General features: G+C 32.6%; 1 long non-coding RNA gene across 2 annotated transcripts; it reads left to right on the top strand.

The window, feature by feature from the left end:
- Window positions 1-9,970: 9,970 nt before the first annotated feature.
- Window positions 9,971-15,826, top strand: LOC124899683. Of its 2 annotated transcripts, XR_007057021.1 has the most exons (5): window positions 9,971-10,757; window positions 10,824-11,078; window positions 11,521-11,602; window positions 12,776-12,833; window positions 14,035-15,826. It is a non-coding gene; the product is annotated as an uncharacterized LOC124899683 (long non-coding RNA). The 2 variants fall into 2 exon arrangements; XR_007057020.1 differs by having other exon boundaries at window positions 9,971-11,078.
- The last annotated feature ends 116 nt before the right edge of the window (window positions 15,827-15,942 follow it).

Raw genomic sequence — 15,942 nt, 5'->3', positions numbered from 1 at the left:
TTAACTTTTAAGATTAATTTAATGGAAAGGTAACAAGAAAGAGTTTGGAATATTGTAAATTGCAAGTAAAGTAAACAATGCATAAATTAAAGTACTTGAGACAATCAATGGAGTAAAGCCTAGGGTTAAATCACTTTGAACAATCATACTATGTTATTGAACTTCATTCGTTAACTTGTTTATCTTGGTTGTTGATTTGTAGGGTTAATTACATGATTATGGTCTCCCAGCCTCTAACCATTTACCTAAGTTGGACATTATGACTACATTGTTGAGTGGGGATGTAATAACCCAATTAAGTTCTTTAAGTGATCATCCTACATGTGAATCAAGTAAGGCATCTAAGTACATCCCTATCCTAGACGCTAATTTGAATTCCTTATTTCATAAAAGAATACAAACCGTACTTTGTTTATTCCCATGTTCTATCTCCCTATTCCCTCTCCCGAGATCACAAGATTGACAATAGATATATTTTCCAGGTGATCAATCCACAAAATAATTAAATCAAGAATAAACAAACAACCAAATATGATAAGCAAATTTAAATAAAATCAATTCAAAATAATAGTACTCATGTTCTTGGATTTAACCCCGAAAAAAGAGTTTTTAGCCACTAATATTCATAATCATGATCCAAATAATTGAATAAATGTTATTAATAATTAAAAAGCTAAAGAAAAAACTATATAACCTAAAGAGTAGTAGTAGCCACCTCCACAATATTCCACTACGTCCAAAAGATCCCAAGAACCAAAGATTCTTTTATAAAGTGTGCAAAGTGTGTATATATAATAAATTGATCCTAATCCTTGTAGGATTAAAAGAATGTCACGTGATTTCTAAGATATTCCAAGATCATTAGTGTGCAATGTAATATATATTTATAGTGGAACACTACCTAACTGTGTAGGAATAGGTATGTATTTTTTGTTGTTCTTGAACTACCCAACGCAACGTGTTGCTAATCTCGTTGTTATGTCCAATGTGAGGCATTGATGGAATATCCAATGCATCGGATTTCTCATAGTATTTCTGGAGTGGTGAACTGCGTCCATATCGCATTAGCTCACTGGAATTAGTCTCTAAAATAAATTCTAAGTGTTGAACGTCCTATCTTTTTTCTATGTCTTTTGTAGTATATTTTCAATGAACTTCCAATATTTATATCATAAATATATCACCATATTCAGCTCACAAACCTTACTACATAATCACACACCACATATTAGAGATCATACAACACAATATCCTCAACGATGAATCAAAAACACAAGCTAATTATATAAGATAAGGCTAGTTCCATCGATCTTCAACTTATTGCTCCGACTGTTAATCAAATTAAACTTTACACATTAAAAATGAGTTATTCCACTCATAATTACCTATTAAAACCATTTGGAACTTATTAAACATATTAGAATGAAACGAAACCAACTAGACACATAACTAGCTCAAGTTAGTAAAATTAGTTTTCTCGATTGTACTCTAAATGACTCAATTAAGTACAAACTTGATTGAAAAATACTTTGAACCATGATAATCATGTACTTAGACACTTATATGTTTGTTTATATAATATTAACACATAAAGAACACGAATTATCTTCAAAATAAGGCTAAATAAGCTGTAATAGTAACACTAGAGTACATAAATACCCCCAACATCAAGGTACGTTATCCAAAGTTCATGATAATCTTGATTGTATAAATCCTGAAAATGTTTTTGGCAATACTTTTATTCCTATCAAAGATAATGCACAAATCTAGTTCATCTACCGCTATAGACTTCAGTTTCTCAAAGAAGAAGGTCCAAGAAACATTCTTTTCTTTGCCCACATAAGAAAAGGCAATTAGATAAATATGATTCTTCGTATCTTGTGCAACACTAGATAGAATGTATCCTCATACTTACCTATAAATGAGTGTCGTCAACAACAATTTCCTTTCTCATGTGGGTATAACTCCTCATGCAAGCTATGAATGCTATGAAGTAGTACTAGAAGCTTCCATCATCCTTGTTTACAGTGATAGTAATAGTACAACCAAGATTTAGTGTGTTAACCATATAGAAAAATCCGGCAAGTATGCATACCCGTACTCTGATGTCCCTTAAATAATGTTCTTGGTAATTATACCTCTTCTCCAACACTTTCAAGAGCCTGGGCTATAATTTGAACTCGTAAAATAATACTCTCAATCTCTTTTGTATTTGGACCCTTTCTATCACAATATTTGATTCACACAAAGTAAGGCAATGTCATTGGAAAAGGCTTATTATGAGTTGTGTGTGACATGTTCAACAGCGCAATAGTGATTGTCAGTATGCTTATTGTTGTGAAACCTATCCAAGCATTCATGCTTGTTGGCTTGCAAAATCCATGCACAACTAGGAGATATAAATTTTGCCTTAATGAATTTACTACAACTCTTCACCATTGAAAAATTAAAAGACTTCCTCACTAACACTTCATCTAATAACAATTTCAACTCTTTCTTGTTATTTAAGGTTTGACCATTATAAGAATTAGTTCCATCAGAGAAGGTGGTTGAGTTGTGATCCTAATCAACAGCTTTCTTCAAAATATTTGGGATCTTCTATATCCATTGGATGATCTTCCATATCTATTGGATGATCACCCATGCTCTCACATTCAACCACATCATCATTGTTGACTGACAGGTGTGGCATGGGATAGAGATGAATTCAACAGTTCTTCCATAGACCTTGTGACGATATTTATCCTTAATATAGGCCTAGAGCTATCAATAACAACATCCATAATATACAAGGCACATGTAATACAACTCTTTATGAATATGGGATGTGTTTTACCCTCTTATTCCTTAGATAACTAATCCGTAAGTCAGTTGGCTCGCAATCTAACTCCTTTCTCTCTTTTATACTTTTAACCAAGTTGTCGTACAAAATATTGTGACACAACGCAATGGGCACTCTTCACCTTACCAAGTGATTTCCAATTCCAACATTTGGGATTCTCTACCTATTTTCTCATATAATCACCACCAACAATAATAAATTCTCCAATAAATATTATTGAACTACACTGATCAATTTTAAATTGAGGTCTTGACCTATAACTGATCAATTACTGACAAGATCTCTGTACAAAATTGTGAATGAAAAAAATTTGTTTCTTATCAATGTGCTCCTGGATACTGGAATGGAGAAAGGAACTTAATGCATCTGAACTACTAGAATCTATCTTCTAAAGAGTTATGCATATAATATTTGTGGAGTGATTTTGAAAGTTTGTAGCAATGATGGAAAAATATTTTTGAAAATATTTTTAAAATAATAGGGTAAAAATAGTAGTAATGGGAAAGATTATGAAATTTGCAGAGTAATTTTCAGGTATGAGATGAAAAATATCATCAAAAAAGTTATCTAAATCAGAGAATTTTGGTGGGATCTTAAGAATTCTTTTTTGTCTTTTAGAAAAACAATATTAAAGTTTATTATTTAAGACTTGTGTCCTAGGGTTGTCATTTTGAAGTCTAATTAATGACATCACAATTAATGGTTACATGAAAAAAATTAAGACATGTGTCTGTACGAAAATATATTTTATGAGCAAAAAATATATGGAAAAAAATATAAGATAAAGGGTTAGTAATATATATACACCGAATACAAAATTTGAGGTTTGAAATATGTGTGAAATATTTTTTTAAAATGATATTTGCTTCCTCCCCTCTCTAAGATTGTTATGAAATTATATACAAATAGTTTTAGTGGATATGACAAGCCTATTGAATTCTGCACTAAGTAAATAGTGAAAAATTCTTTTGAAAAGTAAGAACTTAAACTTGAATATTTTTGGAGAAGAAAGGAATTCTTTCAAAAAATTCGAAACATTGTTTCTCTGTAAAAGTTACATTGAAATGAGTAGTAGTTGAATTTAAATAGAACTAGTGAAAATCAAAGACTAAAAGGACAATTTTAACCAAAAGACACCTCTTCATAAAGACAACTCTCATAAAAATACTTATAATTATTAATTTAATTTAAACAAAATAGAATAATCCCCCATTAGTTTAAAAATAAACTGGAGATAAAGATTAAGTTATGTTCACGCATAGATTAATGTATCTTTTGATTTGAACAGTATCTTAGTGCAATGCCACAAGACGAAATTAAAATTTTGCGTAGCATAAATAGCCTTAATGTGTTATTCCTTGTGATAACACTGGTGACATTACATGCATAAACATTTTATTCCTGCTTTCTACTAAACATGCTTAGCACTTTTATGTTCATGTGTTATCCAAAATTTCTGAACATTCATGAGAGCAACTCCAACTCTCAATTAAAACGGCACCATTTCTATGTTCATATAGGTAACGTACTTTCAACATCTTTATCATATTTGAGACACTTATTTCTTGAACTAAACCTCAGTAAGAGTATTAAAACTCAACCCTCCAATCAATGGTAATCAATACTTGTATTAATAACTTATGTACTGAAATATCCATGTATTAATAACTTGTTGTTACCATAATAACTATTCATTAAGGGTTGTCATTATTGATGGGCCTAATTAAGGAGTTTTAACATAACCAAACTTTAAAATGTATTCAACAACTTCCTTTTTAAGAAAGTTTATAAATAGAATAGTCAAATTCTTTTGACTCATTTAATGTGATAGAAGTTATTCCATCTTGAATTAACTTTCTCCCACAATCATGTGAAGGACATATGCGTTTGGATTTCTCACTATATAATTTTTATATACTTGGGCTAGAATGACTTTACTATGAAAAAATTGAGCTCATATTTTACAAAATAAATAGATTTTCTAAATTATAGAAATCCCTCAACCACTCAACTCTTTTCCTTACTTCAACTAATAAAATGGTATTTCTTATCAATGCGCTCTTAGTTACTGGAATGGAAAAAAGAATTTATAGTGCATCTGAACTACTAGAATCTGTCTTTTTAAGAGTTATTCATATGACATTTGTAGAGTGATTTTGAAAGCTTGCAACAATGATTGAAAAATATTTTTGAAAATATTTGATAGATGATAGGGTAACAATGACAGCAATGGATAAGATTATGATATTTGTGGAGTGATTTTCAGGTATGAGAAGGAAATATCATTGAAAAGATGCCTAAGTCAGAGAATTTTGATGGAGGAAAAGAGAGCTTTTTAGATTTTTGGAGATTTTTTTTCGATATTTGTTTGGATAGAGTGGGGACTGAAGTGTATTACTCAAGCCTTGTGTCCCAGGATTATCCAAGTTTTAATGTCTAATTGATGACTTAATAATTAGTAGGTCATGGTAGAAAAAAACCAAGACGTGTTTATTCGCACAATTGAGTTTTCAAAGTGCGTATTTGGCCAAGAGACCCCAGTTAAATAAGCAAATAGATGCCTTTGTTTCTAATTCGGGTGCACACTGCAGTCTTCAAATTATACAATATGTATTCCTTACTAGTATTTTTCTTTTGGTACACTCTTTTATTCCTTTCACCCCAGTTAAATAAGCAAATAGATGCCTTTGTTTCATCTCATGTGCACAGTAAACCAATGAAGCAGTGCATAGAGTGTGATCACAATGTAAACTAGACTTTCTAATACTCCCCCTCAAGCTGAAGGGTGCAAAATATTAAGCACACCAATCTTGCTTAAGAGTGTAGAAGGTTGGTCATGGCCTAGGTTTTTAGTCAGTATGTCAGCCACCTGGTGCTATGAAGAAACCTGTAGAGTCTGCACTAAACCATTCTTTATCTTGTCTATGATAAAATGGCTATCAATCTCTGTATGCTTTGTTCTCTCATAAAAGATTGGATTTGGTGCTAAATGTATGGCACACTTGCTATCACTGCACACTGTAATAGGTTTAGGAATAGGCACATTTAATTTGGGAAACAACCCTTCAAGCCCGGTAAGCTCAGCTATAGCTGAAGTCATGCCTCTGTACTTAGCTTTAATTGAGCTTCTAGACACTGTATTTTGTTTCTTAGACTCCCAAGATATTAAGGAACCATGAAAATGCACCACATATCCAACCACTAATCTCCTAGTGTTGGGATAAGCAGCCCAATTCGAGTCACACCAACAAACAAAATTGGCATTAGTTTGATTCTTCAACCAGATTCCTTGGCCTATTGAGCACTTTAAGTATATGATCACCTGTAATCTGCTTCTAGGTGAGATCTTATAACGCTCTAAGAGTACACCCTGGACCTCACACGATGCTTGAAACTACAAGTGATTCTAACCTAACCCATGAACTAGCATACTATTAAGCAACTGGATTATAATACATTAAATAACAAATTGTGTTGTGTGAAAACATAATCATACTAAAAATCAAAAATAATATGTAACTAATGAAGTTTTACAATCTTATTAATCTAAAGGAAGAAACTAAAATTTACATGACTGACTCTGACTGACATCTATGAAACCTCTACTATACTGACTATAGATAGTTGGGGCATGCCTCCAACTACCACTAATTAATACATAAGAAAAATAAATGGATTGTACATGAACTAAAATTGTCTGAAGTTCACAAAACAAGAGAACCCATCACCTGCTGGCTGGAAACTGCAACTGTTTGATCATGATGCGTAGGCTATAACTGGTACCTACATTATGAGTTAATGTAGCACATAGACATATATGTGGATCAGTACTTCTGGGATGTACTGAGTATGCAGGGGTTAATGCAATAAGTAAAATTGATTTTATATGAAATCTTAAAACATGCATGCTAAGTGTAAATAGACCCACCCATAGGCTGGAATAAATTGAAAGCTGAAATATCTTAAAACATAAGTAACAAACATAATATGATAACCTGGTGAATCTTTACATATAATTATGTTTTTTTTTTCTTAGTTTTTTTTGGTATATAGACATGTATTTTGAAGAGTAATACTTATAGTAAATTATGGCCCGAATCTGACAGGGTTCAATCCTTTAAAAGATACAGACAAAAACCAAATAGGAAAACAAACAAATTTCTCTGTAATTTGTCTGAACTTAGAAGCTTCATTCTCATCTTAGGTTCATGAACATCGCAAGTTTTATTTTGCTATAGTTACATCTTATTCAAAGTTTAGCGTGAAAATTGATGTTTGGAGATAGCTTCTTTCCAGTTCCACAACAGATAATTTGTTATGGTGTTTCTCTGCTCCCAAATGGTGAGTTATGAAGGAAATAAGCAACTTTGGGTTTAGGATCTTCAATTTCGGAAATAGCTTTAACATATATATATATATGTAGCCGTTTATATCACTTTTGTGTAGTATTTAAATAAGTGTCTTGATTTTGGGATTTTGGCTTGATTTTGAGTATTTCAAAGTGGGTTCTTCGGTAGAACTGAATAATTACGTAATTGTTATAGCTTCACTTATAATATGTGTCTGGTATGCTTATTGTTGTCAATTTTGAATGTTTTGATGGTTACGTGTTAGCTTAGATAGTTGATTTTTATCTTAGGTTCATGAACATCGCAAGTTTCATTTTTCTATAGTTACAGCTTATTCAAAGTTTAGCATAAAAATTGATGTTTGGAGATAGCTTCTTTCTAGTTCCAAAACAGATAGTTTGTTATGGTGTTTTTCTGCTCCCAAATGGTGAGTTATGAAAGAAATAACCAATTTTGGATTTAGAATCTTCAATTTTGGAAATAGCTTTAACATATATATATGTAGCCGTTTATATCACTTTTGTGTAGTATTTAAATAAGTGTCTTGATTTTGGGATTTTGGCTTGATTTTGAGTATTTCAAAGTGGGTTCTTTGGTGGAACCGGATAATTACGTAATTACTATAGCTTCACTAATAATATGTGTCTGGTATGCTTATTGTTGTCAATTTTGAATGTTTTGATGGTTGCATGTTAGCTTAGATAGTTGATTTTTATCTTAGGTTCATGAACATCGCAAGTTTCATTTTTCTATAGTTACAGCTTATTCAAAGTTTAGCGTAAAAATTGATGTTTGGAGATAGCTTCTTTCTAGTTCCAAAACAGATAGTTTGTTATGGTGTTTCTCTGCTCCCAAATGGTGAGTTATGAAAGAAATAACCAATTTTGGATTTAGAATCTTCAATTTTGGAAATAGCTTTAACATATATATATGTAGCCGTTTATATCACTTTTGTGTAGTATTTAAATAAGTGTCTTGATTTTGGGATTTTGGCTTGATTTTGAGTATTTCAAAGTGGGTTCTTTGGTGGAACCGGATAATTACGTAATTACTATAGCTTCACTAATAATATGTGTCTGGTATGCTTATTGTTGTCAATTTTGAATGTTTTGATGGTTGAATGTTAGCTTAGATAGTTGATTTTCATCTTAGGTTCATGAACATCGCAAGTTTCATTTTGATATAGTTACAGCTTATTCAAAGTTTAGCGTGAAAATTGATGTTTGGAGATAGCTTCTTTTCGATTCCAAAACAGATTGTTTGTTATGATGTTTCTCTGCTCCCAAATGGTGAGTTATGAAAGAAATAAGCAATTTTGGGTTTAGAGTCTTCAATTTCGGAAATAGCTTTAACATATATATGTGTAGCTCTTTATATCTCTTTTGTGTAGTGTTCAAAGTTTAGCGTGGTACTGTATAATTACGTAATTACTATAGCTTTACTTATAATATGTGTCTGGTATGCTTATTGTTGTCAATTTTGAATGTTTGGATGCTTGCATGTTAGCTTAGATAGTTAATTTTGAGGTACCCGAACCAAGTGATACCCAGTTGAATCTCACAATTAGGCATCACAGTTCTATTATCTGCTTGTAGGTTTCTTTCGGAGGGATGCCACAAACATATTACTATGACGTCCTTGTGCGGATGATTTAAGTTCAGTTTTTTGGTTATAAATCTTTTATGTAATCTGTTTTGAAGATCTTAAATTAGTTTTATTTCTTGTATTACCATATCGTGCATGTACTTGAGCATGATTCAGGCAATTTCTGTTTATTTTGACAGAATAGTAATACCAGAACTTTTTTCGATGAATCTAACTGATGCTCATTCCATGCTCAGCTATATGTCTTTGTTTTCCTTTTCTTGGAATACATTATATGTCCTTAACATCATTGTCTTAGGAGTTTGATCAAATCCAACTGTTCTTTAAAGCTTTTTCTTTGAAGTGCTCCACATGTTAAATCATAGATAGATATGTAACACCTGATGTTGTTAGTTATCTTCGACATGTTCAATAATTGACCTGAAATTTGGAATGATCCAGTCTTGCTGATGTGCTGTATTGAATAAACCATAGTTGATGGCATGGTTTTCTTTGGTGTTTTCTTTGAGTCAGAGAAGATATATATAAGGTTGTTTGGTAGATGGCATACTTCATATGAGTCCAAAATGATGCTTCCTGCACCCCACTTAACTCGGGCTTACGTTCCTTCTTACATCATTAACTTAATTCTTTCTCTACCCATCTTGTTCGCTTCAAATGAGTCCTTTAGAAAAGATGTTCGATTACTCTTTTGTGCTGCTTATATTAGCTTGAATACAAGTTAAATACTGCCAATTTATCCAATTATGATCCCTACGACCAGCCTTTCATCACCTGAAATTTTGAGTTTTTCACATAAAGTTTGCCTCCTTGGTTGGTGAGTGGTGATAGAATAGGCTTGAATTCCTGACTCATCACCAACTCTTTCAGGAAAGTTGGATCTAGTAATGAAGTGATGGTAGCGATCAATGAAGTGACTTGAGAACTATGAGTTCTATGGTTTAAATCCCAGCGGAGGTAAAAGACATTAAATGATTTCTTCTCATTTGTCTGTCTAATGGATAAGGTTACCCGCACCTATAGAGGTAGCAGGTACCCATGAATTTAGGCAAGTTGCACGCAAGGTTGACCTGTATACCCATGACCCAGTCTTCCTGATGTACAGTATTGAAAAAACCATATTATTTCTCTTCATATTACTTGCTAAGTTTAGGAGAACAGGTTAATCCCTTTTCGTCTCTCTCATACAAAATGAAAGCACCTTTTTTATTTTTTTATTTTTGTACTTTACTGTTGAGGAGTCTTGACAGTAGAGTACCCCACACTACGTTTTGGAGGATGCAGATTTTGGAGCTTTGTGTATTCTAGGCTTTTTCTCCAATACCCTTTTGTTATCATCAGATCTTTTGATGAGTGTCCATTTCAAGTGGAATCATCCCGATGTAAACATCATAATTATATAAAAAAAGTTATATCATCTTCAATCATCACATAATGGAGGTCACACATTCATGTCGTGGAAAATAGCCCTCTGCATCAATGTAAAGTGAGGTTGCGCACAATTGACTATTGTTATTCGATTCTTCCATGGACCCTGCACGTAGCGGGAGATTTACTGCATCAAATGAGCCTTTAGTGAATGATTTAATAGCACACTGCATCAAATTGGCCTTTAGTGAATGATTTAATAGCACAGATGCTCTTAGTAATCTAAAATGAGAGCGATTTGGAATTTAGCACTTGTTTTCACCTATTAAAGAAAAAGACATCCGAACAGATGTGGTAGCAGTGATCTTGGAATTGTTTGAATTCCTGTTGCATTCTAAGGATAAATGTCATTAAATTTTGAAGATGAGATTTGTTGATTTTCATAGTGGTTCCACCATTTGAGGGAACCATTTTCCTAATAATTGTTGTACACATTTCTTTGTTGCAGATTAGTATGTAGCTTTAAACTGGTTGGCCTTATACCGAGAATGTTGTAGATTTTTCATATTCATCTTATACTCTTATTGAAGACGGTAATTTGGTCACTCTGTGAATTAGCTTCTATACCAGGATTTTGAGGACTTTAACATTTTATGCAGATGGCGTACATTTGACCACTTATGGAAGTATAGATGGTGCAGTTTATGATCTTGCTGATCAAGCCTTTATCACTGGTCAAATTCACTTGCTTCTTCGGTGTGAGAACGATATGCGTTGTTGTCCAAACCTAGACAGAGATGCTGAGAGCTGCTATGAGTTTTCATGCTAGCGTATTCTGGAGAACGATGATTTGGGCTATTGCTATTCTATCCTTGCCTATACGAAGTTTAACTGCTCTACGGAGGGAAAGGGCGGTGAGTTTCTTATTGTAAAGTTTATTGTATGTCCTTCTAATGTTTTAGTCTTTGGATGTTTCTTTCATATGTGTTGTTACCCCATTTTATATGTAGTGTTAATTTTATGTTTATTCTAGTGCTTCATGAATTTATTCTTTCTCATTTTCTGGTCTAACCTCTTTTTAGTACACGTGAGTGACGTTTTGCAGATATATACATATAAAAATGTTGTTACCCTTGTTTCCTTTCTCAATTTTGCATGACCAGTACGTAAGGTGTTCGAATTCCAAATCTAATATTTTCTGTAGAAATCTATTTGAATATCAATGTTTTAAGTATTGTTATGCATATGTGAACTTAGCGAAATATAAGTAATTCCGGTTGTTATCAGTGTCTATATATGTACATTTCAAATCTCTCTTCATTTCCAGAAGTGATTTCTGATTTTTATTTTTTCAAGTATATGAGGTGGTAGGTCTGCCTGAACTCTACTCTACTATGCTGGTAGCCACGGTATCATCAATGAGAGAAGACGTGATAAGGTAACTTTTAGCTTAAAAACAGAACAAATATTTAATAATCTTAATTTTGATTACAGAATTGGTCTGTCGTTGGTATTTGATAATGAGAAAAATAAACATGTCGACCATGTAAATGTTTGTGAAAGTAATTGAACAAATGCAATGACTTGGACAGTAATTGAATCTAAAATAACTGTGTATCTTCAGAACCTGCAAACACGAATATGTGAAGTTAGTCTGATATTACATAGTTGGAAGTGTACTTAATTTTTTGTATCAGGTAATCATATGTATTGTGTCTTACCTAATATCTCTTTGTAGACAATGTTTTTGTTGTATGTGCCTTTCTTGCGCTTTGGCTGCTTCGTCATAATCAAAACCTTAGTCATTAACATTGATACTCCCCTTAATAGTGCAACATATAGTTGTCCATATGAAAAAATGTGTTGTGGTAAGTACAGTCCAATAGTTGTTATTGTTTGTCCTTGTGCTTTGTTTATCGTCATTGAAAAGTATAGCCGCACTCGAAATTATTTTCTAATGAATTTGAATGGGTAACCTTCATTTTCGGGAGGTAATAGCTGAATTTGTGGAATAAATACATTCTTGAACGCATTTTGGCCTATCATTATTTCTGCATGTATGACGTTATTGTCAAAACCTCGACATATCATTCTTGTTCCATTACACAAGCCATTGGAAGCATCTAAATTTCTTAATAACATGATAGGCACATTTTTCTTCAACACCAATCTGCATAAAAGTAAAGCTACTTTGATAAACAATTTCACTTCAGAAAGATATTGAATTATAATTGAAGTTATATAATTATAAGTTTGAAATCAAGTACATAGCAATATGTTTGTGGAGTAAATAACCAACTATTTCTGAAAAATATTTAACTATAAGGGATACATCTACTCATATTGAAATCTTTGTACCTTGAGTGTTGCACGAAAAGATCTCATCCCTCTTGTAGTTCTTGTTGGCTGCAGTAATTAGTATTTTTTTTCTTTTTATCTTTTTTACCTGAAGTATTTTATGAGCATTTGGTTTTATAATATATTGTTAGTGTCCATTTGTGTTCAATTATGTTTAGTCTGCTCTATTTACTAAATTCTAACCCGTAATGCCCGTCTGCTAAAACATTTTATTTCTGTTTATAGTCTAATATGAGAATTTTGGTTACTGAAGGAGCTAGATTTATTGGTTCTCAACAGTCGACAAACTGATGGAGAACGAGAAGAATAAGGTAACTTGTTGTTCTAACTTTCAATCACCTAAAAGGCTCATCAGTTATCATCAAAATAAGAACATCACATAAAAATTAATAAGCTTCTGCATCCAAAAGGTGAAGGTGGCGGAGATGCGAATGTTGCGATGGATGTGTGGACATACCAGGAAAGATAGGGAAAGGAATGAGATTATTTGGGAGAAGGTGGGAGTTTCCTCGGTAGAGGATAAGTTGTAAGAAGTGAGGCTACATTGGTTCAGGCATATGATGATGAGGGCCCCTGATGCTCCAGTGCAGAGGTGTGAGACTCTGGCTATGGATGGTTTTAGGCAGGCTAGAGGTAGACCGAAGAAATATTGGAGGGAGGTGATTAGGCATAATATGGAGCAATTACAGCTTACAAAGGACATGACCCTTAATAGGAAGGTGTGGAGGATGCGGATTAGGGTAGTGGGTTAGGGGGTGGGAGCGCGATGGTAATAATAGGGGAGTGCTCCTTTGGGTCTAGAGTTTCTGCCTCATAGTGTTGGGGCTGTAGTTTTTGGGGTTAATGGTGTTGGCTTTTTTGCATCCCGTACTAGTTTATTACGCACCTATCTTTTGTGTTTGTTATACTGTTAGTTTGTTTTGTGTATCATACTAGTTTGTATCCGCTTACTTTTTGTATTTGTTATACTGTTATTGGTCCTAAGTTGGGGGTCTATCGGAAACAGCCTCTCTACTTCTCTTGAGATAGTGGTATGGTCTGCGTACACTCTACCCTATCTAGACCCCACTAGGTAGGAATACACTAGGTATGTTGTTGTTGTTGTTCTGCAAAAAAAGGTTAGGTTGAATACGGAATTCATCACCAGAGTATAGCAGCAAGGAGCTGCCATCATAAATCTTTTGCCATCAGACTAAATTTTTTTGTACAACTTTTGTTCACAGTATATGTGTGTCAATGGGTGTCTATTCTGATGGATCTTATTGCATCTCAACTGCCTTAATTTACTTTTTCCCTGTTAATTGTGAGAGGAGAATGATCAATTGTGCAAGGTTAGTTTCTGGTCTCTTTCATGATCAATTAGTTTTCTTCTTATAAAATTCGAAACATGTTCAGTGAGTTGTGGGTTACGCAACCTATTCGATAGTTTATAATAGTTACATCTACAAAATGCATGTCACTTTCTTATTCTTTTTCTATCAGACTAAATTTTTCTGTACATCTTCTGTTCAGGGTACATGAGTGTCAATGGAGGTCTGTTCTGATGGATCTTATGGCATCCTAGCTGGCTTAATTTACTCTTTCCCTGTTACTTGTGAGAAAGGAGAATGGTCAATTGTGCAAGGTTAGTTTCTAGTCTCTTTTATTATCAATTAGTTTCCCTCTTATAAAATTCAAAAAATGTTCAGTGAGTTATGGGCTACGCAGGAAAACCTGTGTACAGTTTTACACTCAAGTAAAGACAATCGTTCAACCTATTTATAAAACATGAAAGGTGCAAAAGAATAATAATTTTATAATTTGAAGACAATAGTTGAAAACAATTTAACATTACAACTCTCTTACAATTACAATTACGTATATACAGATAGCATTGTTGCAACGGAGAAGTAAATATACAATTTCTTTATATATCGTACTATTTTTAGTTGTTATTCTCCCTTACTTTCTAGGATCTATGAAAAACAGTTTTACATTACCTCCGCGTCAACTAATATCACAGTTTTTCGAAAGCCACCTCCATTCTTAAACGGTTTCATTGGCCCGCTTTCGATGATCAAGACTTTGATCATCCAGATACACTCGTTTGGCTTCAAAGTGTTGATTCCTACAACTTCGGTGATAGAATCCATCGTATGATAGTCTTTAAGAAATCATGCGTGAAAGTTAGAACGACAAGAACGTATAATTTGATAACAGAATTTGTGAGATGGAATGAATTATACCTGAATATGTGAATCTTGTTGGTAGATGGATAAACAAAGAAGATTAGTTATGAGCAATAGAAATCAAAACATATTAACAAACAGCTGAAAGTTAAATAGATTAATGAGCCATAGACTAATGAACACTTCGATCTAAGTAGATTAACGCACACCTTAAGCTAAGTTAAGCTAATTAATTGAAGCTGACATAACAAGTAACATTGTCTTCAAATTGATTTAATTTTTCATAGCGAGTAACATTGTCTTCAAATTAACAATGAAAAAAGGGAGTGATGTTGTGACATCAAAAATCTGGAAATGAAATTGTTGAAGCAGTTGCTGAGATAGAAACAATGGAACCTGAAACTAAAATTATTGAAGTAGTTGTTGAGATGAAAACAATGAAAAACGATGAATAATAAAAAATTACAGCGTTTAAATAGATGAAACAGATGAAAACGATGAAATAATATTTATGGGAAAAAGTAAATTTGGAAAAATACGGTTGTGAAAAAATTAGAACACAAATTTAAATTTGGACAAAAACAAATTTGGAAAAATACGGTTGTGAAAAACCTTGAGAGAATTTTGAAAAAATCAAATTCAAATTTGGACAAAAAAAATTTGGCTTGGAAAAGGCAGAAGGTTGTTTAAAAAAATACGGTTGTCACAAATTTGGACAAACTTGAATAATTTAATTATTGAAAATAATTACTATATTTAATTGTAGGAAAAGGGAAAAAAACGGCTTGAAAAAGGATGGCAGGAAAAAGAAAAACGACGGCTTGGAAAAGGAGACCGTTGTTTGGAAAAATACGGTTGTTACAAATTTGGACAAACTTAAATAATTTAAAGATAGAAAACAATTGCTATATTTAATTGGAAAAATACGGTTGCTACAAATTTGGACAATCTTAAATAATTTAATTGTAGAAAACAATTACTATATTTAATTGTAGGAAAAAGGAAAAAGACGATTGTTACAAATTTGGACAAAATTGGACAATTTAATTTTAGAAAATAATTGCTATATTTAGTTGTAGGAAAAGGAAAAGGACGATTTTATCTAAAGCGGAGTCTTTTAATGAAGGGTAAAAAGTTCAAATTAGGGTCTTCAGACTTTTAATATATTATAGATTATAGATATAAATATAGATATAGATATACATTATAGATATAGATATAGATATAAATTATCGATATATCAAGAGAAAAA

Source organism: Capsicum annuum, chromosome 6 (genome assembly GCF_002878395.1).
Source record: "Capsicum annuum cultivar UCD-10X-F1 chromosome 6, UCD10Xv1.1, whole genome shotgun sequence".
In the NCBI taxonomy this organism is placed as follows: domain Eukaryota; kingdom Viridiplantae; phylum Streptophyta; class Magnoliopsida; order Solanales; family Solanaceae; genus Capsicum; species Capsicum annuum.
This window is presented reverse-complemented; position numbering and strand designations above follow the sequence as displayed.